We start from the raw sequence: 27,136 nt of genomic DNA on the forward strand, positions 1-27,136 counted from the left end.
TCAGGGAAGCCAATGACCTTCTGGCAGTATCGGACAAGAGGAGAAGAGCGTTTTTCCTGAGCTCCTGTGGACGGGACGTCTTCCAAACGGCTACGGCCCTCTCGGCACCCGCAGACGTGCAGGCAGTATGTGGGAGGGAGCTTCAGGACACGCTAGGAGCACATTATGCACCCCCAGCACCAGCCTTGGTCATGTGAGTTTCACCCCAGGGATCAAAAAGGCAGTGAGACAGTCTATGACTTTGTGGCAACGCTGATCTGGAGGAGGAAAGGATGCGAGAGAGGCTCCTTGTGGGTATAAAAGACTTAAGCCTACGGAGGCCATTATTGGCTCAGCTTGATCTCACGTTCCAAGCCACCCTAGACGAGGCCAAGGCGAGTGAGTCCTCCAGGAGGTCAGCCGTTGCCATTCGGAGATCAAATAGCGGCCATCCCTCAGGCGGAGCGGCCACCGTGCATCACGAGAGCATGGAACACGGAGACATTACAGCCGAGGGTGACTAAATCCACCGCACTCGTTCTGAAGGGAAGGCAGGGAGTCCGGAAACGGGAGAGAGGCGCCAGTTTTGTGCCGCATGTGGGGCAATCGGCCCAGAGCGGCATGCCGATCCAAAGACGCCACTTGCCAAAGATGCAGACGGAAGGGGCAAACTGCAAAAAGGCAACCAGTCAGCTTCCCGCTTCCAGAGGCCCATTGTTTCCCGATGCGACTGTGTGCATGCCTGACAGAATTCCGGAAGTCGCCGTTTCCGAGGCACCAGCGAGGAGAAGGCCAAGTCACAGGCATGAGGTAGCCCCCAAACGTTCGTCAGGTACTACAGCGCGCAATGCTCCAAGAAATTCCACACCACCATCGACATCGACGGGGATGTGGTGGTGGACAAAGTTCGTATATGACCCTCGTGTCCTGGCCAACTATTAAGAAGGCCATTCTGGGCTTCCCAAGGAACAGCTAAAGCCCCAGAAAGGCAAGTATAGGGTGACACCTTCAAACCCTTGGTCTGTGTTCCCCGCCGGGAAAAGACCAATCATTTTAAATTTAAATGGTGTATAAGCACACCTGTTTTCTTATAATCTCTTGAAAGAATAAATAAATAAAAATAAATAAATTATTCCTTTTCCCTCCTAGAAAGCGGACCGGATTGACATCATTGTTCCTTGGCTTCACTCTCCATTAGCATATGCAACAGTCTTCCTCCTCGACTTACAACATTTCGCTTAGTGACCGTTGGAAGTTACAACAGGACGGAGACAAAGGGGACTTGTGACCAACGTTTCATACCTAACAACCGTTGCAGCATCCCCAGCAAGCCAAATTCACTTACACCACCGACCCTGGCCACCAGATTTCTAATATGCCTTGAATTGAATTGAAAAAGCCCCCTATTGAATTCTGGGAGTTGAAGCTCATGCGCCTGGCTAGGAGATTCTGGGAGTTGAAGTCCACCCATCTTCACGTGGCCAAACTTGAAAAAGACAGCATGTGACAGGGAGGCTGAAGCTTTGTGAGTTTGCTTTGAGGTCCTCCCAGGCATGAGCTGAACATCTAAAACCGGGTTTTTCAACCTTGGCAATTTGAAGATGGCTATCTGGGGAATCCTGGGGGTTGAAGCCCACCTTTGTAATATTCTCAAGGTTGCAAAACTCGGGTCTAAAATCGCCCCGTGTTGCTTCTAATGCCCCTTCCCTCCTCCCCTAAGGATCCCCTAATCCTCTAAGAATCGGGCGCATCTGTTTCTCGAATCCCAGACGGGCTGCCTGGCATCGCTGCCTCCCCACATGTCTGTTTATCCGCAAACTGTCCTTCTAGAGGTTGTGGGGAGGATTGTGTTTTAGGGGAACGGGGTGCTTTTTTTTGAGTTACGGGGGTGCAGCCTCCCTCTGGCCACACGTGGATAAGGAGGCATCTGCTGTTTTTCGCCACCCGGGTTGCAGAGGCCCTTTCCCCATCATCCCCGTCATGTCGTGAATAATAAATGTTCAATAAACATGTCACAATTGTCATGGTTTCATTTGTGTCTCCTGGGGCCTGCAGGGTTTCCGGGGTGGTTGGAGGGGTATTTTTTTTTAAAGAATTTTTTTTATTGATTTTTAAAAACAAACATAAACAAAACATAAAAAATAAAAACATAAAACATCTTTTTTGAAAGCAGCTTGATCCCGGGTTACATCTCTTCGCACAGACACAAATTCAAATTCATGCTCATTTTTATGTACCATTCCATATCTTATTACCATTCTACATTTTCTATATAGCTTCTCCCATCTTTTAACTTTCCTAATTTTATTCTGGAAGTTGAAGTCCATTCATGCTGGCTAGAGAATTCTGGGTCCACCCCAGCTTGCTTGGGAATTCTGGGCTTTTGAAGTCCATTTAGGCTGGCTAGAGAATTCTGGGAGTTGAAGTCCATTCATGCTGGCTAGAGAATTCTGGGAGTTGAAGTCCATTCATGCTGGCTAGAGAATTCTGGAAGTTGAAGTCTATTCATGCTGGCCAGAGAGTTCTGGGAGTTGAAGTCCATTCATGCTGGCTAGAGACTTCTGGGAGTTGAAGTCCATTCATGCTGGCTAGAAAGTTCTGGGAGTTGAAGTCCATTCATGCTGGCTAGAGAATTCTGGGAGTTGAAGTCCATTCATACTGGCTAGAGAGTTCTGGGAGTGTAAGTCCATTCATGCTGGCTAGAGACTTCTGGGAGTTGAAGTCCATTCATGTTGGCTAGAGACTTCTGGGAGTTGAAGTCCATTCATGCTGGCTAGAGAATTCTGGGAGTTGATGTCCATTCATGCTGGCTAGAGAGTTGTGGGAGTTGAAGTCCATTCATGCTGCCTACAGAATTCTGGGAGTTGATGTCCATTCATGCTGGCTAGAGAATTCTGGGAGTTGAAGTCCATTCATGCTGGCTAGAGAATTCTGGGAGTTGAAGTCCATTCATGCTGGCTAGAGAATTCTGAGAGTTGAAGCTCATGCGCCTGGCTAGGAGATTCTGGGAGTTGAAGTCCACCCATCTTCACGTGGCCAAGCTTGAAAAAGACAGCATGTTAAAAAGGTACTGAAGACCAAGTTTCAACTTCACACACACACACACACGCCCTCTTGCATCGCCATTTGCGTGCTTGACAACCAGACTGCCTCGGCCGCCATTTTCTGCGTCTCGTGGTCGTATGAGGATATTTTACGTCATTTTACATCTGGCTTCCGACAAACGTCCATTGCAGGCAATCGGTTCACATGAAATCATGATTCGCTTAATGACCATTGCAAAAAAAAAAAGTCAAAACCCTGTACGTTCTTTCGGTGAGCTGCTTAACAACCTGCACACTTTAATCTTAATTCTGGACTCAAATTATGGTCTAAGGTAAGGACTACTAACATTTGAGTGGAGAAAGTTAAAATATTTATCTTTTCATTAAAGGGGTGACAAAAATTTGGGGAAGATCCACTTCCAAGTTTAACTTCTCTTTTAAAAAAAACCTTGTATTTTTGGATTTATATCCTGCTTTTGCTTTGTACAATTGCGGGTGTTTTTATTTATTTTTTAAAAAATGGGACATCCTGGGTGACACAACCGTCAGCAACTCACATGATGGGCAAAGGGCCTGATCAAAGACATTCAGCTGCCCTTTGTGCTAAAGTGGGACTCGAACTCACTGCCCCCTGATGATTGGCTAGAAACTGGGACTAGAACTCGTCCTCTCCTGGTGAGTGGCAAGAGTCGAGCATATAATAAGCGGACCCTCCTCTCTCCTACCATTGATCCTTGCTCCTCTTCATCGCTGAACTCCACACTCCCCTTAGCCCTGACGATGTTCCCCAGCTGGCTCATGAAACGTCTGCCAGAAAACCCCCCGACTCAGAAGGCACCAATCACCCCCACGACACACACACAATCCTTTCTTTAGCGACCGTCCTGAGCGACGACGGACGTGCTGGAGAGGCGGGGGGGGGGCCTCCAGCAGCCCAGCCCTCTGGGGATTAGGGGAGTGGGAGCGATTGACTGGCCTGGGTGGTCGAGGGGAGGGGGGAGCTTGGGGAAGGCAGGAGGGTCTTTGTTGAAGACCTTGGACTGCCCCTTGTCAGAAATGGTGCAGAGTCTCCTGCCTAGGGGCTGGGGTTGGACTAGATGACCTGCAAGGTCCCTTGTGATTTGCCCAAAATCACCCAGCTGTCCTTTTTTGCCTAAGGCAGAATTAGAACTCACCATCCTCTAGTTGTTGGCTGAAATTTCCCAGCTGGCTTTAATGCCTAAAGCAGGACTGGAACTCTCAGCTCTCCTGCTGATTGGCATATAATAAACAAACGCTTTGCACTGATAATGTTCCTTAGTTGGGTCATGAAACTTCTTCAAAAAATCCACCCAGCTCAGAGAGTTCCACAGACTCCACACTTCTCCTCCTCCTCTCTTTATTCACCGCTCCCTTCTCCTCCTCTTCCTCCCTCCCTCTTCCTCCTCCTCCTTAAACCCCCCACACCCCTTAGCCCTGACGATGTTCCCTAGCTGGCTCATGAAACGTCTGCCAGAAAACCACCCGACTCAGAGGGCACCAATCACACACACCCTCGACACACACACAATCCTTTCTTTAGCGACCGTTCCTGAGTGACTATGGACGTGCTGGAGAGGCGGGGGGGCTCCAGCAGCCCAGCCCTCTGGGGATTAGGGGAGTGGGAGCGATGGACTGGCCTGGGTGGTCGAGGGGAGGGGGGAGCTTGGGGAAGGCAGGAGGGTCTTTGTTGAAGACCTTGGACGGCCCCTTCTCAGAAATGGTGCAGAGTCTCCTGCCTAGGGTCTGGGGTTGGACTAGATGACCTGCAAGGTCCCTCCTTAATATGCTAATGAGGAGTGAAGCCGGTCCGCCTTTTGGGCGGGGAAAAAGAAACAAGTTAAAATCATTGGTCTAATTTCCTGGGGGGAGAGAAAATCTTTAAAGGTGGGAGCTGTTGGGCAGGCACCACCCCTACACCTTAACGGACTCCATCGAGAGCCGTCGTGACCACCTGAGGGCCCGGCCTCTTCATTTGACCCCCACTAAACCCTGGCGAGGAAGGGGGGCTCTGCAGAGATCAAAGCGGCTGAACAGAGGCTGGGCATCCAAGCGGCACCAGCGGCCGTCACCATCACCGCAGAAAGGGGAGGAGAACCTGCCTCGGCCGCTCCAAGATGGCCACCCACGCCCGGCCAGCTCCATCCCCCCAGCGAAAGGAGACTGGAGGTCGTACATGGCTCCGTTTCACATCTTCAGGGAAGCCAATGACCTTCTGGCAGTATCGGACAAGAGGAGAAGAGCGTTTTTCCTGAGCTCCTGTGGACGGGACGTCTTCCAAACGGCTACGGCCCTCTCGGCACCCGCAGACGTGTAGGCAGTACGTGGGAGGGAGCTTCAGGACACGCTAGGAGCACATTATGCACCCCCAGCACCAGCCTTGGTCATGTGAGTTTCACCCCAGGGATCAAAAAGGCAGTGAGACAGTCTATGACTTTGTGGCAACGCTGATCTGGAGGAGGAAAGGATGCGAGAGAGGCTCCCTGGGGGTATAAAAGACTTAAACCTACGGAGGCCATTAATGGCTCAGCTTGATCTCATGTTCCAAGCCACCCTAGACGAGGCCAAGGCGAGTGAGTCCTCCATGAGGTCAGCCGGCGCCATTCAGAGATCAAGTAGCGGACGTCCCTCGGGCGGAGCGGCCACCGTGCATCACGAGAGCATGGAACACGGAGACAATACAGCCGAGGGTGACAAAATCCACCGCACTCGTTCTGAAGGGAAGGCAGGGAGTCCGGAAACGGGAGAGAGGCGCCAGTTTGGTGCCGCATGTGGAGGCAATCCGCCCAGAGTGGTATGCCGATCCAAAGACGCCACTTGCCAAAGATGCAGACGGAAGGGGCAAACCGCAAAAGCTTGCCGTGCAACCAGTCAGCTTCCCGCTTCCAGAGGCCCATTGTTTCCCCGATGCGACTGTGTGCATCCCTGACAGAATTCCGGAAGTCGCCGTTTCCGAGGCACCAGCGAGGAGAAGGCCAAGTCACAGGCATGAGGTAGCCCCCCAAACGTTCGTCAGGTACTACAGCGCGCAATGCTCCAAGAAATTCCACACCACCATCGACATCGACGGGGATGTGGTGGTGGACCAAAGTTCGTATATGACCCTCGTGTCCTGGCCAACTATTAAGAAGGCCATTCTGGGCTTCACAAGGAACAGCTAAAGCCCCAGAAAGGCAAGTATAGGGTGACACCTTCAAACCCTTGGTCTGTGTTCCGCCGGGAAAAGACCAATCATTTTAAATTTAAATGATGTATAAGCACACCTGTTTTCTTATAATCTCTTGAAAGAATAAATAAATAAAAATAAATAAATTATTCCTTTTCCCTCCTAGAAAGCGGACCGGATTGACATCATCGTTCCTTGGCTTCACTCTCCATTAGCATATGCAACAGTCTTCCTCCTCGACTTACAACATTTCGCTTAGTGACCGTTGGAAGTTACAACAGGACGGAGACAAAGGGGACTTGTGACCAACGTTTCATACCTAACAACCGTTGCAGCATCCCCAGCAAGCCAAATTCACTTAAACCACCGACCCTGGCCACCAGATTTCTAATATGCCTTGAATTGAATTGAAAAAAGCCCCCCTATTGAATTCTGGGAGTTGAAGCTCATGCGCCTGGCTAGGAGATTCTGGGAGTTGAAGTCCACCCATCTTCACCTGGCCAAACTTGAAAAAGACAGCATGTGACAGGGAGGCTGAAGCTTTGTGAGTTTGCTTTGAGGTCCTCCCAGGCATGAGCTGAACATCTAAAACCGGGTTTTTCAACCTTGGCAATTTGAAGATGGCTATCTGGGGAATCCTGGGGGTTGAAGCCCACCTTTGTAACATTGTCACGGTTGCCAAACACGGGTCTAGAATCGCCCGTGTTGCTTCTAATGCCCCTTCCCTCCTCCCCTAAGGATCCCCTAATCCTCTAAGAATTGGGCGCATCTGTTTCTCGAATCCCAGACGGGCTGCCTGGCATCGCTGTCTCCCCACATGTCTGTTTATCCGCAAACTGTCCTTCTAGAGCAGGGGTAGGCAAACTTTTTGGCTCGGGGCCGCATTGACTTTTAAAATTTGACAGACGGGCCGGGTCAGCACAAGATTTTTTGGGAATAGCCCCCCACCCTTCCCCCTCTTCTCCTCCTTCCTCCCCTCGGAGGCCCCTGAATCAGGAGTTGCTACCGCCGGCGCGGCTCCAGTCCCGCGTTGCCTTGGGAAGGGAAAGGCAAAAAGGAAGAGCCGCGGCGGTGCTTTGCAACGGAGCAGCGGCACCGGAGGCTCAGGCTCAGCGGCTCCTGGTTTTGCCTTTTCCTTCCCAAGGCAACGGGACTGGAGCCACACGAGCTGCGCCGGCGGTAGCAACTCCTGACAGCCCCAGCCGGACACCTGAGCGGAGCCCGGGCGAAACTGCCTGTTGCTGCTGCCGGAGCACCGCCAGGTCGCCTCCTCAAGCAGCCTGCCCGCCCACCGGGCTTCCCCTCTGCCGCGCGGCTCGGGGCCAGGCGCGAGCGCCCATGAGTTAAAAGGAAGCCAAAGTTGCTGGGAAGTTGCTTGGGTGCTGGGAGCAGGCTTTTAAAGTGCCGCCCGAGCAAAGTTTAAGCAGCCCGCCCACCCCGGGCTTCCTCCGCCTGCGGCTTGGGCCAGGCGCGGCGCCCGCGAGTTAAAAACGAAGCGGAAAGTTGCTGGGAAGTTGCTCGGGTGCTGGGAGCAGGCTTTTAAAGTGCCGCCCAAGCAAAGTTTAAGTCTGGAAGCCCCAGAAATCCGAGCAACTTCCCAGCAACTTTCGGCCGTTTTAACTCACGGGCGCTGCGCGCCTCGCCGAGCCGCACGGCGGAGGGGAAGCCCGGAGCGCTGCCGGGCGCCGCCCAAGCAGCCCGCCTGCCCGCCCGCCCGCCCGCCGGGCTTCCTCCGCCGCGGCTCAGGCCAGGCGCGAGTGCCCGCGAGTTAAAACGAAGCGGAAAGTTGCTGGGAAGTTGCTCGGTGCTGGGAGCAGGCTTTTAAAGTGCCGTCCAAGCAGGACCGCCGAGCTGGGAAACGGGGCACCAAGGCAGGGCAAGGCTCCACCAGCAGCGGCCTAGCTTTAGGTGGCTCCAAGCAGCCCGCCCGCCCGCCGGTTGGAACCCTTCCCGCTCCTCGGCGGGAAGATGCTCCAGCCTGCAAGCTTTGCCTTTGCAAAGTTTAAGCCTGGAAGCCCCGGAAAAAAAGGTGGATCGGCGGGAACTCACCTTCAGAGAGGTTGCACTCGAAGGTGATTTCAACTCCCAGCCGAGGCCTTTGCAAATTTCTTTTCTTTCCTACCCCTAGATCGCTCCGCACTGTTTTGCAGCTTTGGGGGCCACGCGGCACAGGGCAATACGCCACGCCCAGCGATATTTTTCAGGGGCGGGCCGGATTGGACAGACCAATGGCAGCTATTTTTTTCAGGGGCGGGCCGCATTGGACAGACCAACGGGCCGGATGTGGCCCGCGGGCCGTAGTTTGCCCACCCCTGTTCTAGAGGTTGGGGAGGATTGTGTTTTAGGGGAACGGGGTGCTTTTCTTTGAGTTACGGGGTGCAGCCTCCCTCTGGCCACACGTGGATAAGGAGGCATCTGCTGTTTTTGCCACCCGGGTTCCAGAGGCCCTTTCCCCATCATCCCCGTCATGTCGTGGCTAATAAATGTTCAATAAACAGTTCACAATCGCCACGGTTTCATTTGTGTCCCCTGGGGCCTGCAGGGTTTCCGGGAAGGGGGTATCTTGTGTCGCCTTTGCTAAGTCCTCGATGTACGACCGTAATGCTCAATTTACGACCGGTTACTTAGGAACGGTTTAAAGCTAAGACGGAGCCCCCAAAAGGTACTGAAGACCAAGTTTCAACTTACAAACACACACACGTCCTCTTGCATCGCCATTTGCGTGCTCGACAACCAGCCTGCCTCGGCCGCCATTTTCTGCGTCTCGTGGTCGTGTGAGGATATTTTACATCATTTTACATCTGGCTTCCGACAAACGTCCATTGCAGGCAATCGGTTCACATGAAATCATGATTCGCTTAATGACCATTGCAAAAAAAAATAAATCAAAACCCTGTACGTTCTTTCGGTGAGCTGCTTAACAACCTGCACACTTTAATCTTAATTCCGGACTCAAATTATGGTCTAAGGTGAGGACGACTAACATTTGAGTGGACAAAGTTAAAATATTTATATTTTCATTAAAGGGGTGACAAAAATTTGGGGAAGATGCACTTCCAAGTTTAACTTCTATTTTAAAAAAAAACCTTGGATTTTTGGATTTATATCCTGCTTTTGCTTTGTACAATTGCGGGTGTTTTTATTTATTTTTTAAAAAATGGGACATCCTGGGTGACACAACCGTCAGCAACTCACATGATGGGCAAAGCGCCTGATCAAAGACATTCAGCTGCCCTTTGTGCTAAAGTGGGACTCAAACTCACTGCCCCCTGGTGATTGGATAAAAAGCGGGATTAGAACTCGCTCTCTCCTGGTGAGTGGCAAGAGACGAGCATATAATAAGCGGACCCTCCTCTCTCCTACCTTTGATCCTTGCTCCTCTTCATCGCTGAACTCCACACTCCCCTTAGCCCTGACGATGTTCCTTAGTTGGTTCATGAAACGTCTGCCAGAAAACCAACTGACTCGGAGGGCACCAATCACCCCCACGACACACACACAATCCTTTCTTTAGCGACCGTTCCTGAGTGACTACGGACGTGCTGGAGAGGCGGGGGGCTCCAGCAGCCCAGCCCTCTGGGGATTAGGGGAGTGGGAGCGATGGACTGGCTTGGGTGGTCGAGGGGAGGGGGGAGCTTGGGGAAGGCAGGAGGGTCTTTGTTGAAGACCTTGGATAGCCCCTTCTCAGAAATGGTGCAGAGTCTCCTGCCTAGGGTCTGGGGTTGGACTAGATGACCTGCAAGGTCCCTCCTTAATATGCTAATGAAGAGTGAAGCCGGTCCGCCTTTTGGACGGGGGAAAAAGAAACAAGTTAAAATCATTGGTCTAATTTCCTGGGGGGAGAGAAAATCTTTAAAGGTGGGAGCTGTTGGGCAGGCACCACACCTACACCTTAACGGACTCCATCGAGAGCCGTCGTGACCGCCTGAGGGCCCGGCCTCTTCATTCGACCCCCACTTAACCCTGGCGAGGAAGGGGGGCTCTGCAGAGATTAAAGTGGCTGAACTGAGGCTGGGCATCCAAGCGGCACCAGCGGCCGTCACCATCACCGCAGAAAGGGGAGGAGAACCTGCCTCGGCCACTCCAAGATGGCCACCCACGCCCGGCCAGCTCCAGACCCCCAGCGAAAGAAGACTGGAGGTCGTACATGGCTCCGTTTCACATCTTCAGGGAAGCCAATGACCTTCTGGCAGTATCGGACAAGAGGAGAAGAGCGTTTTCCTGAGTTCCTGTGGACGGGACGTCTTCCAAACGGCTACGGCCCTCTCGGCACCCGCAGACGTGCAGGCAGTACGTGGGAGGGAGCTTCAGGACACGCTAGGAGCACATTATGCACCCCCAGCACCAGCCTTGGTCATGTGAGTTTCACCCCAGGGATCAAAAAGGCAGTGAGACAGTCTATGACTTTGTGGCAACGCTGATCTGGAGGAGGAAAGGATGCGAGAGAGGCTCCTTGTGGGTATAAAAGACTTAAGCCTACTGAGGCCATTAATGGCTCAGCTTGATCTCATGTTCCAAGCCACCCTAGACGAGGCCAAGGCGAGTGAGTCCTCCATGAGGTCAGCCGGGCGCCATTCAGAGATCAAGTAGCGGACGTCCCTCGGGCGGAGCGGCCACCGTGCATCACGAGAGCATGGAACACGGAGACAATACAGCCGAGGGTGACAAAATCCACCGCACTCGCTCTGAAGGGAAGGCAGGGAGTCCGGAAACGGGAGAGAGGCGCCAGTTTGGTGCCGCATGTGGAGGCAATCCGCCCAGAGTGGTATGCCGATCCAAAGACGCCACTTGCCAAAGATGCAGACGGAAGGGGCAAACCGCAAAAAGCTTGCCGTGCAACCAGTCAGCTTCCCGCCCAGAGGCCCATTGTTTCCCCGATGCGACTGTGTGCATCCCTGACAGAATTCCGGAAGTCGCCGTTTCCGAGGCACCAGCGAGGAGAAGGCCAAGTCACAGGCATGAGGTAGCCCCCCAAACGTTCGTCAGGTACTACAGCGCGCAATGCTCCAAGAAATTCCACACCACCATCGACATCGACGGGGATGTGGTGGTGACGAAAGTTCCTATATGACCCTCGTGTCCTGGCCAACTATTAAGAAGGCCATTCTGGGCTTCACAAGGAACAGCTAAAGCCCCAGAAAATAGGAGTAAAGGACCGTCAAGGGAACCTCATCCCTGTCCTGGGGAGGGGGTCCTTCCAAATTAAATTTAAAAATTTTGTCGGGTGAACGGAGACCTGCCAAACCTTCCCCACTGAGAATGGTTCGATGCCCTGGGTCTGGAAGTGACTGCCATCCTCGCCTACCAAGACGACAGCATCGAGGAGGAGCCGGTCACGGCATTCGCGGACGTCTTCGGTGGGAGTCCAGGCAAGTAGAGGGTGACACCTCAAAACCCTTGGTCTGTGTTCCCCACCCTGGAGAAAAGACCAATCAATTTAAATTTAAATGGTGCATAAGCGCACCAACGTGCCTACCGTTCCTGTCCGATTGTTTTTGTTTTCTTATATGTATCCGTTTCATGTTTTCATAAATATTTTCATACTTATACCGTTTATCTTCTAATCTCTTGACAAAATAAATAAATATAAATAAATAAATTATTTCTTTTCCCTCCTAGAAAGCGGACCGGATTGACATCATCGTTCCTTGGCTTCACTCTCCATTAGCATATGCAACAGTCTTCCTCCTCGACTTACAACATTTCGCTTAGTGACCGTTGGAAGTTACAACGGCACGGAGAAAAAAGGGGACTTGTGACCAACGTTTCATACCTAACAACCGTTGCAGCATCCCCAGCAAGCCAAATTCACTTAAACCACCGACCCTGGCCACCAGATTTCTAATATGCCTTGAATTGAATTGAAAAAAGCCCCCCTACTGAATTCTGGGAGTTGAAGCTCATGAGCCTGGCTAGGAGATTCTGGGAGTTGAAGTCCACCCATCTTCACGTGGCCAAGCTTGAAAAAGACAGCATGTTACAGGGATGCTTCAAGCTTTGTGAGTTTGCTTTATGGTCCTCCCAGGCATGAGCTGAACATCTAAAAGCGGGTTTTTCAAACTTGGCTATTTGAAGATGGCCATCTGGGGAATCCTAGGGTTGAAGCCCACCTTTGTAACATTGTCACGGTTGCAAAACACGGGTCTAAAATCGCCCGTCTTGCTTGAAAATGCCCCTTCCCTCCTCCCTAAGGATCCCTAATCCTCTAAGAATTGGGCGCATCTGTTTCTCGAATCCCAGACGGGCTGCCTGGCATCGCTGCCTCCCACATGTCTGTTTATCCGCAAACTGTCCTTCTAGAGGTTGGGGGAGGATTGTGTTTTAGGGGAACAGGTGCTTTTTTTTTGAGTTACGGGGGTGCAGCCTCCCTCTGGCCACACGTGGATAAGGAGGCATCTGCTGTTTTTCGCCACCCAGGTTGCAGAGGCCCTTTCCCCATCATCCCGTCATGTCGTGGCTAATAAATGTTCAATAAACATGTCACAATCGTCATGGTTTCATTTGGGTCTCCTGGGGCCTGCAGGGTTTCCGGGTGTATTTGTGTGTGTGTGTTGTGTTGCATTTGCTAAGTCCTCGACGTACGACCGTAATCCTCAATTTACAACCGGTCGTTTAGGAACGGCTTGAAGCTAAGACGGAACACCCTACCCTCCAAAAGTACTGAAGACCAAGTTTGACTCACAAACACACACATGCCCTGTTGCATTGTCATTTGTGCGCTTGACAACCAGACTGCCTCAGCCGCCATTTTCTGCCTCTCGCGGTCATGTGAGGATATTTACGTCATCTTACATCTGGCTTCCGACAAACGTCCATTGCAGGCAATCGGTTCACTTAACTTCATGATTCACTTAATGACCATTGCAAAAAGATATCAAAACCCTCTACGGTCTTTCAATGATCTGCTTAACAACCTGCACACCTTAATCTTAATTTTGGACTCAAATTATGGCCTAAGGTGAGGACTACTAACATTTGAGTGGAGAAAGTTAAAATATATTTTCATTATCGGGGTGACAAAAATTTGGGGAAGATCCACTTCCAAGTGTAAATTCTGTTTAAAAAAAACCTTGGATTTTTGGGTTTATATCCTGCTTTTTGCTTTGTACAATTGCAGGTGTTTTTATTTATTTTTTAAAAATGGGACATCCCGGGTGACACAACCGTCAGCAACTCACATGATGGGCAAAGCGCCTGATCAAAGACATTCAGCTGCCCCTTGTGCTAAAGTGGGACTCGAACTCACTGCCCCCTGGTGATTGGCTATAAAGCGGGATTAGAACTCGCCCTCTCCTGGTGAGTGGCAAGAGACGAGCATATGATAAGCGGACCCTCCTCTCTCCTACCTTTGATCCTTGCTCCTCTTCATCGCTGAACCCCACACTCCCCTTAGCCCTGACGATGTTCCCCAGCTGGCTCATGAAACGTCTGCCAGAAAACCAACCGACTCAGAGGGCACCAATCACCCCCCCCACAACACACACACACACAATCCTTTCTTTAGCGACCGTTCCGAGCGACGATGGAGACGATGGACGTGCTGGAGAGGCGGGGGAGGGGCTCCAGCAGCCCAGCCCTCTGGGGATTAGGGGAGTGGGAGCGATTGACTGGCCTGGGTGGTCGAGGGAGGGGGAGCTTGGGGAAGGCAGGAGGGTCTTTGCTGAAGACCTTGGACGGCCCCTTCTCAGAAATGCTGCAGAGTCTCCTGCTTAAAGGCTGGGGTTGGACTAGATGACCTGCAAGGTCCCTTCTTAATATGCTAATGAGGAATGAAGCCGGTCCGCCTTTTGGGCGGGGAAAAAGAAACAAGTTAAAATCATTGGTCTAATTTCCTGGGGGGAGAGAAAATATTTAAAGGTGGGAGCTGTTGGGCAGGCACCACACCTACACCTTAACGGACTCCATCGAGAGCCGTCGTGACCGCCTGAGGGCCCGGCCTCTTCATTTGACCCCCACTAAACCCTGGCGAGGAAGGGGGGCTCTGCAGAGATCAAAGCGGCTGAACAGAGGCTGGGCATCCAAGCGGCACCAGCGGCCGTCACCATCACCGCAGAAAGGGGAGGAGAAGCTGCCTCGGCCACTCCAAGATGGCCACCCACGCCCGGCCAGCTCCATCCCCCCCAGCGAAAGGAGACTGGAGGTCGTACATGGCTCCGTTTCACATCTTCAGGGAAGCCAATGACCTTCTGGCAGTATCGGACAAGAGGAGAAGAGCGTTTTCCTGAGCTCCTGTGGACGGGACGTCTTCCAAACGGCTACGGCCCTATCGGCACCAGCAGACGGGCAGGCAGTACGTGGGAGGGAGCTTCAGGACATGCTAGGAGCACATTATGCACCCCCAGCACCAGCCTTGGTCATGTGAGTTTCACCCCAGGGACCAAAAAGGCAGTGAGACAGTCTATGACTTTGTGGCAACGCTGATCTGGAGGAGGAAAGGATGCGAGAGGGGCTCCCTGGGGGTATAAAAGACTTAAGCCAACGGAGGCCATTAATGGCTCAGCTTGATCTCACGTTCCAAGCCACCCTAGACGAGGCCAAGGCAGTGAGTCCTCCATGAGGTCAGCCGGCGCCATTCAGAGATCAAGTAGCGGCCATCCTCGGGCGGAGCGGCCACCGTGCATCACGAGAGCATGGAACACGGAGACAATACAGCCGAGGGTGACAAAATCCACCGCACTCGTTCGAAGGGAATGCAGGGAGTCCGGAAACGGGAGAGAGGCCCCAGTTTGGTGCCGCATGTGGGGCAATCCGCCCAGAGAGGCATGCCGATACAAAGACGCCACTTGCCAAAGATGCAGACGGAAGGGCAAACCGCAAAAGCTTGCCGTGCAACCAGTCAGCTTCCCGCTTCCAGAGGCCCATTGTTTCCCGATGCGACTGTGTGCATCCCTGACAGAATTCCGGAAGGCGCCGTTTCCGAGGCACCAGCGAGGAGAAGGCCAAGTCACAGGCATGAGGTAGCCCCCAAACGTTCGTCAGGTACTACAGCGCCGCAATGCTCCAAGAAATTCCACACCACCATCGACATCGACGGGGATGTGGTGGTGGACAAAAGTTCGTATATGACCCTCGTGTCCTGGCCAACTATTAAGAAGGCCATTCTGGGCTTCACAAGGAACAGCTAAAGCCCCAGAAAGGCAAGTATAGGGTGACACCTTCAAACCCTTGGTCTGTGTTCCCCCGGGAAAAGACCAATCATTTTAAATTTAAATGGTATATAAGCACACCTGTTTTCTTATAATCTCTTGAAAGAATAAATAAATAAAAATAAATAAATTATTCCTTTTCCCTCCTAGAAAGCGGACCGGATTGACATCATCGTTCCTTGGCTTCACTCTCCATTAGCATATGCAACAGTCTTCCTCCTCGACTTACAACATTTCGCTTAGTGACCGTTGGAAGTTACAACAGGACGGAGACAAAGGGGACTTGTGACCAACGTTTCATACCTAACAACCGTTGCAGCATCCCCAGCAAGCCAAAATCACTTAAACCACCGACCCTGGCCACCAGATTTCTAATATGCCTTGAATTGAATTGAAAAAGCCCCCTATTGAATTCTGGGAGTTGAAGCTCATGCGCCTGGCTAGGAGATTCTGGGAGTTGAAGTCCACCCATCTTCACGTGGCCAAACTTGAAAAAGACAGCATGTGACAGGAGGCTGAAGCTTTGTGAGTTTGCTTTGAGGTCCTCCCAGGCATGAGCTGAACATCTAAAACCGGGTTTTTCAACCTTGGCAATTTGAAGATGGCTATCTGGGGAATCCTGGGGTTGAAGCCCACCTGTGTAACATTGTCACGGTTGCCAAACACGGGTCTAGAATCGCCCGTGTTGCTTCTAATGCCCCTTCCCTCCTCCCCTAAGGATCCCCTAATCCTCTAAGAATCGGGCGCATCTGTTTCTCGAATCCCAGACGGGCTGCCTGGCATCGCTGCCTCCCCACATGTCTGTTTATCCGCAAACTGTCCTTCTAGAGGTTGGGGGAGGATTGTGTTTTAGGGGAACGGGTGCTTTTCTTTGAGTTACGGGGGCGCAGCCTCCTCTGGCCACACGTGGATAAGGAGGCATCTGCTGTTTTTCGCCACCCGGGTTCCAGCGGCCCTTTCCCATCATCCCCGTCATGTCGTGGCTAATAAATGTTCAATAAACAGTTCACAATCGTCACGGTTTCATTTGTGTCCCCTGGGGCCTGCAGGGTTTCCGGGAAGGGGTATCTTGTGTCGCCTTTGCTAAGCCCTCGATGTACGACCGTAATGCTCAATTTACGACCGGTTACTTAGGGCGGTTTAAAGCTAAGACGGAGCCCCAAAAAGGTACTGAAGACCAAGTTTCAACTTACAAACACACACACGTCCTCTTGCATCGCCATTTGCGTGCTCGACAACCAGCCTGCCTCGGCCGCCATTTTCTGCATCTCGTGGTCGGTGTGAGGATATTTTACATCATTTTACATCTGGCTTCCGACAAACGTCCATTGCAGGCAATCGGTTCACATGAAATCATCTGGAGGGGAGGAAAGGATGCGAGAGAGGCTCCTGGGGGTATAAAAGACTTCCCAAACCTATCGAGGCCCATTAATGGCTCAGCTTGATCTCTCATGTTCCAAGCAGCCACCCTAGACGAGAGGCTAAGGCGTAGGTCAGTCCTCCATGAGGTCAGCCAGGCGCCATTCAGAGATCAAGTAGCGGACGTCCCTCGGGCGGAGCGGCCACCGTGCATCACGAGAGCAGAACACGGAGACAATACAGCCGAGGGTGACAAAATCCACCGCACTCGTTTCTGAAGGGAAGGCAGGGAGTCCGGAACGCGGGAGAGAGGCGCCAGTTTGGTGCCGCATGTGAGGCAATCCGCCCAGAGTGGTATGCGATCCAAAGACGCCACTTGCCAAAGATGCAGACGGAAGGGCAAACCGCAAAAAGCTTGCGTGCAACCAGTCAGCTTCCCCGGCTTCCAGAGGCCCATTGCTTCCCGATGCGACTGTGTGCATCCCTGACAGAATTCGGAAGTCGCCGCTTCAAGGAGGCACCAGCGAGGAGAAGGCCAAGTCACAGGCATGAGGTAGCCCCCCAAACGCTCGGTCAGGTACTACAGCCGCAATGCTCCAAGAAATTCCACACCACCATCGGGCATCGACAGGGGATGTGGTGGTGGACCAAAAGTTCAGTATATGACCCTCGTGTCCTGGCCAACTGATTAAGAAGGCCATTCTGGGCTTCACAAGAGAACAAGCTAAAGCCCCAGAAAGGCAAGTATAGGGTGACACTTTCAAACTCCTTTATCTGTGTTCCGCCGGGAAAAGACCAATCATTTTAAATTTAAATGATGTATAAGCACACCTGTTTTCTTATAATCTCTTGAAAGAATATAAACTAAATAAAAATAAATAAATTATTCCTTTTCCTCCTAGAAAAGCGGACCGGATTGACATCATGTTTCGCTTGGCTACTCTCCCATTAGCATATGCAACAGTCTTCCTCCTCGAACACAACATTTCGCTTTAGTGACCGTTGGAGAAGTTACAACAGGACAAGAGGAGACAAAGGGGACTTGTGACCTAACGTTTCACACCTAACAAATCGTTTGCAGCATCCCCAGCAAGCCAAATTCACTTAAACCACCGAATCCTGGCCACCAGATTTCTAATATGCCTTGGAATTGAATTGAAAAAAGCCCCCTATTGAATTCTGGGAGTTGAAGCTCATGCGCCTGGCTGGGAGATTCTGGAGTTGAAGTCCACCCATCTTCACCTGGCCAAACTTGAAAAAGACAGCATGTGACAGGAGGCTGAAGCTTTGTGAGTTTGCCTTTGAGGTCCTCCCAGGCATGAGCTGAACATCTAAAACCGGGTTTTCAACCTTGGCAAGTTTGAAGATGGCTATCTGGGGAATCCTGGGGGTTGAAGCCCACCTTTGTAACATTGTCACGGTTGCCAAACACGGGTCTAGAACGCCCGTGTTGCTTCTAATGCCCCTTCCTCCTCCCTAAGGATCCCCTAATCCTCTAAGAATTGGGCGCATCTGTTTCTCGAATCCCAGGCGGCTGCCTGGCATCGCTGTCTCCCCACATGTCTGTTTATCCGCAAACTGTCCTTCTAGAGCAGGGGTAGGCAAACTTTTTGGCTCGGGGCCGCATTGACTTTAAAATTTGACAGACGGGCGGGTCAGCACAAGATTTTTGGGAATAGCCCCCACCCTTCCCCCTCTTCTCCTCCTTCCCCTCCCCTCGGAGGCCCCTGAATCAGGAGTTGCTGCAGCCGCGGCGCTGCTCCAGTCCCGCGTTGCCTTGGGAAGGAAAGGGCAAAAAGGAAGCAGCCGGCGGTGCTATAGCAACGGGAGCAGCGGCACCGGAGGCTCTCAGGCTCAGCGGCTCCTGGTTTTGCCTTTTCCTTCCCAAGGCAACGCAGACTGGAGTTACCCTATGAGCTGCGCCGGCGGTAGCAACTCCCTGACAGCCCCAGCCGGACACCTGAGCGGAGCCCGGGCGAAACTGCCTGCTGCTGCTGCCGGAGCACCGCCAGGTCGCCTCCTCAAGCAGCCTGCCCGCCCACCGGGCTTCCCCTCTGCCGCGCGGCTCGGGGCCGATAGCGCGGCGCCATGCGAGTTAAAAGGAAGCCAAAAAGTTGCTGGGGAAGTTGCTTGGGTGCTGGGAGCAGGCTTTAAAAAGAGTGCCGCCGAGCAAAGTTTTTAAGCAGCCCGCCCACCGCTGGGCTCCCCTCCGCCGTGCGGCTCAGGGCCAGGCGCGAGCGCCCTGCGTTAAAGCGAAGCGGAAAAGTTGCTGGGAAGTTGCTCGGGTGCTGGGAGCAGGCTTTTAAAGTGCGCCCAAGCAAAGTTTAAGTCTGGAAGCCCCAGAAATCTGAGCAACTTCCCAGCAACTTTCGGCTTCGTTTTAACTCACGGCGCGCTCGCCCCTGAGCCGCACTGCAGGCGGAGGGGGAAGCCCGGAGCGCTGCCGGGCGCCGCCTCCAGCAGCCCGCCTGCCCGCCCGCCCGCCGCGGGCTTCCCTCGCCGCGGCTCAGGGCCAGGCGCGAGTGCCCGCGAGTTAAAACAGAAGCGGAAAGTTGCTGGGAAGTTGCTCGGGTGCTGGGAGCAGGCTTTTAAAGTGCCGTCCAAGCAGGACCGCCCGAGCTGGGAAAGCGGGGCACCAAGGCAGAGGCAAGGCTCCACCAGCAGCGGCCTAGCTTTAGGTGGCTCCAAGCAGCCCGCCCCGCCCGCCGGTTGGAACCCTTCCGCTCCTCGGCGGGAAGATGCTCCAGCCTGCAAGCTTTGCCTTTGCAAAGTTTAAGCCTGGAAGCCCCGAAAAAAAGGTGGATCGAAGCGGGAACTCACCTTCAGAGAGGTTGCACTGTGAAGGTGATTTCGAACTCCCAGCCGAGGCCTTTGCAAATTTCTTTTCTTTTCCTACCCCTAGATCGCTCATATATTTTGCACTGTTTTCTTGGCAGCTTTGGGGGCCACGCGGCACAGGGCAGCTACCACGCCCAGCGATATTTTTTCAGGGGGCGGGCGGATTGGACAGACCAATGGCAGCTATTTTTTTTTTCAGGGCGGGCCGCATTGGACAGACCACCGGGCCGGATGTGGCCGCGGGGCCGTGGTTTGCCCACCCCTGTTCTAGAGGTTGGGGGAGGATTGTGTTTTAGGGGAGCAGGGTGCTTTTCTTTGAGTTACAGGGTGCAGCCTCCCTCTGGCCACACGTGGATAAGGAGGCATCTGCTGTTTTTTGCCACCCGGGTTCCAGAGGCCCTTTCCCCATCATCCCCGTCATGTCGTGGCTAATAAATGTTCAATAAACAGTTCTGATAAATCGTCACGGTTTCATTTGTGTCCCCTGGGGCCTGCAGGGTTTCGGGAAGGGGTATCTTGTGTCGCCTTTGCTAAGTCCTCGATGTACGACCGTAATGCTCAATTTACGACCGGTTACTTAGGAGCGGTTTTTAAAGCTAAGGCGGAGCCCCCAAAAGGTACTGAAGACCAAGTTTCAACTTACAAACACACACACGCCCCTCTTGCATCGCCATTTGCGTGCTCGACAACCAGCCTGCCTCGGCCGCCATTTTTCGCGTCTGATGTCGTGTGAGGATATTTTACATCATTTACATCTGGCTTCCGACAAACGTCCATTGCAGGCAATCGGTTCACATGAAATCATGATTCGGCTTAATGACCATTGCAAAAAAAAAATAAATCAAAACCCTGTACACGTTCTTTCGGTGAGCTGCTTAACAACCTGCACACTTTAATCTTAATTCCGGACTCAAATTATGGTCTAAGGTGAGGACGACTAACATTTGAGTGGACAAAGTTAAAATATTTATATTTTCATTAAAGGGTGACAAAATTTAGGAAGATGCACTTCCAAGTTTAACTTCTATTTTAAAAAAAAACCTTGGATTTTTGGATTTATATCCTGCTTTTGCTTTGGTACAATTGCGGGTGTTTTATTTATTTTTAAAAAATGGGACATCCTGGGTGACACAACCGTCAGCAACTCACATGATGGGCAAAGCGCCTGATCAAAGACATTCAGCTGCCCTTTGTGCTAAGTGGGACTCAAACTCACTGCCCCCTGGTGATTGGATAAAAAGCGGGATTAGAACTCGCTCTCTCCTGGTGAGTGGCAAGAGACGAGCATATAATAAGCGGACCCTCCCTCTCTCCTACCTTTGATCCTTGCTCCTCTTCATCGCTGAACTCCACACTCCCCTTAGCCCTGGCGATGTTCCTTAGTTGGTTTTCATGAAACGTCTGCCAGAAAACCAACTGACTCGGAGGGCATTAATCACCCACCACACACACACAATCCTTTCTTTAGCGACCGTTTCCTGAGTGACTACGGACGTGCTGGAGAGGCGGGGGGGCTCCAGCAGCCCAGCCCTCTGGGGATTAGGGAGTGGGAGCGATGGACTGGCTTGGGTGGTCGAGGGGAGGGGGAGCTTGAGGGAAGGCAGGAGGGTCTTTGTTGAAGACCTTGGATAGCCCCTTCTCAGAAATGGTGCAGAGTCTCCTGCCTAGGGTCTGGGGTTGGACTAGATGACCTGCAAGGTCCCTCCTTAATATGCTAATGAAGAGTGAAGCCGGTCCGCCTTTTGGACGGGGAAAAAGAAACAAGTTAAAATCATTGGTCTAATTTCCTGGGGGAGAAAATCTTTAAAGGTGGGAGCTGTTGGGCAGGCACCACACCTACACCTTAACGGACTCCATCGAGGCCGTCGTGACCGCCTGAGGGCCCGGCCTCTTCATTCGACCCCCACTTAACCCTGGCGAGGAAGGGGGCTCTGCAGAGATTAAAGTGGCTGAACTGAGGCTGGGCATCCAAGCGGCACCAGCGGCCGTCACCATCACCGCAGAAAGGGGAGGAGAACCTGCCTCGGCCACTCCAAGATGGCCACCCACGCCCGGCCAGCTCCAGACCCCCAGCGAAAGAAGACTGGAGGTCGTACATGGCTCCGTTTCACATCTTCAGGGAAGCCAATGACCTTCTGGCAGTATCGGACAAGAGGAGAAGAGCGTTTTTCCTGAGTTCCTGTGGACGGGACGTCTTCCAGCGGCTACGGCCCTCTCGGCACCCGCAGGCGTGCAGGCAGTACGTGGGAGGGAGCTTCAGGACACGCTTAGGAGCATTATGCACCCCCAGCACCAGCCTTGGTCATGTGAGAGTTTCACCCCAGGGATCAAAAAGGCAGTGAGACAGTCTATGACTTTGTGGCAACGCTGATCTGGAGGAGGAAAGGATGCGAGAGAGGCTCCTTGTGGGTATAAAAGACTTAAGCCTACTGAGGCCATTAATGGCTCAGCTTGATCTCATGTTCCAAGCCACCCTAGACGAGGCCAAGGCGAGTGAGTCCTCCATGAGGTCAGCCGCGCCATTCAGAGATCAAGTAGCGGACGTCCCTCGGGCGGAGCGGCCACCGTGCATCACGAGAGCATGGAACACGGAGACAATACAGCCGAGGGTGACAAAATCCACCGCACTCGTTCTGAAGGGAAGGCAGGAGTCCGGAAACGGAGAGAGGCGCCAGTTTGGTGCCGCATGTGAGGCAATCCGCCCAGAGTGGTATGCCGATCCAAAGACGCCACTTGCCAAAGATGCAGACGGAAGGGGCAAACCGCAAAAGCTTGCCGTGCAACCAGTCAGCTTCCCGCTTCCAGAGGCCCATTGTTTCCCCGATGCGACTGTGTGCATCCCTGACAGAATTCCGGAAGTCGCCTTTCCGAGGCACCAGCGAGGAGAAGGCCAAATCCTGAGCATGAGGTAGCCCCCAAACGTTCGTCAGGTACTACAGCGCGCAATGCTCCAAGAAATTCCCACACCACCATCGACATCGACGGGGATGTGGTGGTGAAAGTTCCTATATGACCCTCGTGTCCTGGCCAACTATTAAGAAGGCCATTCTGGGCTTCACAAGGAACAGCTAAAGCCCCAGAAAATAGGAGTAAAGGACCGTCAAGGGAACCTCATCCCTGTCCTGGGGAGGGGTCCTTCCAAATTAAATTTAAAAATTTTGTCGGGTGAACGGAGACCTGCCAAACCTTCCCCACTGAGAATGGTTCGATGCCCTGGGTCTGGAAGTGACTGCCATCCTCGCCTACCAAGGCGACAGCATCGAGGAGGAGCCGGTCACGGCATTCGCGGACGTCTTCGGTGGGAGTCCAGGCAAGTAGAGGGTGACACCTCAAAACCCTTGGTCTGTGTTCCCCACCCTGGAGAAAAGACCAATCAATTTAAATTTAAATGGTGCATAAAGCGCACCAACGTGCCTACCGTTCCTGTCCGATTGTTTTTGTTTTTCTTTATATGTATCCGTTTCATGTTTTCATAAATATTTTCATACTTATACCGTTTATCTTCTAATCTCTTGACAAAATAAATAAATATAAATAAATAAATTATTTCTTTTCCCTTCTCTAGAAAGCGGACCGGATTGACATCATCGTTCCTTGGCTTCACTCTCCATTAGCATATGCAACAGTCTTCCTCCTCGACTTACAACATTTCGCTTAGTGACCGTTGGAAGTTACAACGGCACGGAGAAAAAAAGGGGACTTGTGACCAACGTTTCATACCTAACAACCGTTGCAGCATCCCCAGCAAGCCAAATTCACTTAAACCACCGACCCTGGCCACCAGATTTCTAATATGCCTTGAATTGAATTGAAAAAAGCCCCCTACTGAATTCTGGGAGTTGAAGCTCATGAGCCTGGCTAGGAGATTCTGGGAGTTGAAGTCCACCCATCTTCACGTGGCCAAGCTTGAAAAAAGACAGCATGTTACAGGGATGCTTCAAGCTTGTGAGTTTGCTTTATGGTCCTCCCAGGCATGAGCTGAACATCTAAAAGCGGGTTTTTCAAACTTGGCTATTTGAAGATGGCCATCTGGGGAATCCTAGGGTTGAAGCCCACCTTTGTAACATTGTCACGGTTGCAAAACACGGGTCTAAAATCGCCCCGTCTTGCTTGAAAATGCCCCTTCCCTCCTCCCCTAAGGATCCCCTAATCCTCTAAGAATTGGGCGCATCTGTTTCTCGAATCCCAGACGGGCTGCCTGGCATCGCTGCCTCCCCACATGTCTGTTTATCCGCCAAACTGTCCTTCTAGAGGTTGGGGGGAGGATTGTGTTTTAGGGGAGCAGGGGTGCTTTTTTTTTGAGTTACGGGGGTGCAGCCTCCCTCTGGCCACACGTGGATAAGGAGGCATCTGCTGTTTTTCGCCACCCAGGTTGCAGAGGCCCTTTCCCCATCATCCCCGTCATGTCGTGGCTAATAAATGTTCAATAAACATGTCACAATCGTCATGGTTTCATTTGGGTCTCCTGGGGCCTGCAGGGTTTCCGGGGTGTATTTGTGTGTGTGTGTTGTGTTGCATTTGCTAAGTCCTCGACGTACGACCGTAATCCTCAATTTACAACCGGTCGTTTAGGAACGGCTTGAAGCTAAGACGGAACACCCCTACCCCTCCAAAAGTACTGAAGACCAAGTTTCGACTCACAAACACACACATGCCCTGTTGCATTGTCATTTGTGCGCTTGACAACCAGACTGCCTCAGCCGCCATTTTCTGCCTCTCGCGGTCATGTGAGGATATTTTACGTCATCTTACATCTGGCTTCCGACAAACGTCCATTGCAGGCAATCGGTTCACTTAACTTCATGATTCACTTAATGACCATTGCAAAAAGATATCAAAACCCTCTACGGTCTTTCAATGATCTGCTTAACAACCTGCACACCTTAATCTTAATTTTGGACTCAAATTATGGCCTAAGGTGAGGACTACTAACATTTGAGTGGAGAAAGTTAAAATATATTTTCATTATCGGGTGACAAAAATTTGGGAAGATCCACTTCCAAGTGTAAATTCTGTTTAAAAAAACCTTGGATTTTTGGGTTTATATCCTGCTTTTGCTTTGTACAATTGCAGGTGTTTTTATTTATTTTTAAAAATGGGACATCCGGGTGACACAACCGTCAGCAACTCACATGATGGGCAAAGCGCCTGATCAAAGACATTCAGCTGCCCCTTGTGCTAAAGTGGGACTCGAACTCACTGCCCCCTGGTGATTGGCTATAAAGCGGGATTAGAACTCGCCCTCTCCTGGTGAGTGGCAAGAGACGAGCATATGATAAGCGGACCCTCCTCTCTCCTACCTTTGATCCTTGCTCCTCTTCATCGCTGAACCCCACACTCCCCTTAGCCCTGACGATGTTCCCCAGCTGGCTCATGAAACGTCTGCCAGAAAACCAACCGACTCAGAGGGCACCAATCACCCCCCCACAACACACACACACACAATCCTTTCTTTAGCGACCGTTCCGAGCGACGATGGAGACGATGGACGTGCTGGAGAGGCAGGGGAGGGGCTCCAGCAGCCCAGCCCTCTGGGGATTAGGGAGTGGGAGCGATTGACTGGCCTGGGTGGTCGAGGGGAGGGGGAGCTTGGGGAAGGCAGGAGGGTCTTTGTTGAAGACCTTGGACGGCCCCTTCTCAGAAATGCTGCAGAGTCTCCTGCTTAAAGGCTGGGGTTGGACTAGATGACCTGCAAGGTCCCTTCTTAATATGCTAATGAGGAATGAAGCCGGTCCGCCTTTTGGGCGGAAAAAGAAACAAGTTAAAATCATTGGTCTAATTTCCTGGGGGAGAGAAAATATTTAAAGGTGGGAGCTGTTGGGCAGGCACCACACCTACACCTTAACGGACTCCATCGAGAGCCGTCGTGACCGCCTGAGGGCCCGGCCTCTTCATTTGACCCCCACTAAACCCTGGCGAGGAAGGGGGCTCTGCAGAGATCAAAGCGGCTGAACAGAGGCTGGGCATCCAAGCGGCACCAGCGGCCGTCACCATCACCGCAGAAAGGGAGGAGAAGCTGCCTCGGCCACTCCAAGATGGCCACCCACGCCCGCCAGCCAGCTCCATCCCCCAGCGAAAGGAGACTGGAGGTCGTACATGGCTCCGTTTCACATCTTCAGGGAAGCCAATGACCTTCTGGCAGTATCGGACAAGAGGAGAAGAGCGTTTTTCCTGAGCTCCTGTGGACGGGACGTCTTCCAAACGGCTACGGCCCTATCGGCACCAGCAGACGGGCAGGCAGTACGTGGGAGGGAGCTTCCAGGACATGCTAGGAGCACATTATGCACCCCCAGCACCAGCCTTGGTCATGTGAGTTTCACCCCAGGGACCAAAAAGGCAGTGAGACAGTCTATGACTTTGTGGCAACGCTGATCTGGAGGAGGAAAGGATGCGAGAGGGGCTCCTGGGGGTATAAAAGACTTAAGCCAACGGAGGCCATTAATGGCTCAGCTTGATCTCACGTTCCAAGCCACCCTAGACGAGGCCAAGGCGAGTGAGTCCTCCATGAGGTCAGCCGGCGCCATTCAGAGATCAAGTAGCGGCCATCCCTCGGGCGGAGCGGCCACCGTGCATCACGAGAGCATGGAACACGGAGACAATACAGCCGAGGGTGACAAATCCACCGCACTCGTTCGAAGGGAATGCAGGGAGTCCGGAAACGGGAGAGAGGCCCCAGTTTGGTGCCGCATGTGGGGCAATCCGCCCAGAGAGGCATGCCGATACAAAGACGCCACTTGCCAAAGATGCAGACGGAAGGGGCAAACCGCAAAAGCTTGCCGTGCAACCAGTCAGCTTCCCGCTTCCAGAGGCCCATTGTTTCCCGATGCGACTGTGTGCATCCCTGACAGAATTCCGGAAGGCGCCGTTTCCGAGGCACCAGCGAGGAGAAGGCCAAGTCACAGGCATGAGGTAGCCCCCAAACGTTCGTCAGGTACTACAGCGCGCAATGCTCCAAGAAATTCCACACCACCATCGACATCGACGGGGATGTGGTGGTGGACAAAGTTCGTATATGACCCTCGTGTCCTGGCCAACTATTAAGAAGGCCATTCTGGGCTTCACAAGGAACAGCTAAAGCCCCAGAAAGGCAAGTATAGGGTGACACCTTCAAACCCTTGGTCTGTGTTCCCCCGGGAAAAGACCAATCATTTTAAATTTAAATGGTATATAAGCACACCTGTTTTCTTATAATCTCTTGAAAGAATAAATAAATAAAAATAAATAAATTATTCCTTTTCCCTCCTAGAAAGCGGACCGGATTGACATCATCGTTCCTTGGCTTCACTCTCCATTAGCATATGCAACAGTCTTCCTCCTCGACTTACAACATTTCGCTTAGTGACCGTTGGAAGTTACAACAGGACGGAGACAAAGGGGACTTGTGACCAACGTTTCATACCTAACAACCGTTGCAGCATCCCCAGCAAGCCAAAATCACTTAAACCACCGACCCTGGCCACCAGATTTCTAATATGCCTTGAATTGAATTGAAAAAGCCCCCTATTGAATTCTGGGAGTTGAAGCTCATGCGCCTGGCTAGGAGATTCTGGGAGTTGAAGTCCACCCATCTTCACGTGGCCAAACTT

At 52.3% G+C, this 27,136-nt stretch overlaps 1 protein-coding gene across 3 annotated transcripts in view; it reads left to right on the forward strand.

The window, feature by feature from the left end:
* The window catches only part of MDP1 (magnesium dependent phosphatase 1), a 116,879-nt gene that overhangs the window by 72,715 nt on the left and 17,028 nt on the right, over nt 1-27,136 (forward strand). The gene's annotated exons all lie outside the window — the stretch shown is intronic.

The sequence above is a fragment of the Notechis scutatus genome, chromosome Z (assembly GCF_049901735.1).
Source record: "Notechis scutatus isolate UNSWTSFEM ecotype Mainland chromosome Z, rNotScu1.2, whole genome shotgun sequence".
NCBI lineage: Eukaryota > Metazoa > Chordata > Lepidosauria > Squamata > Elapidae > Notechis > Notechis scutatus.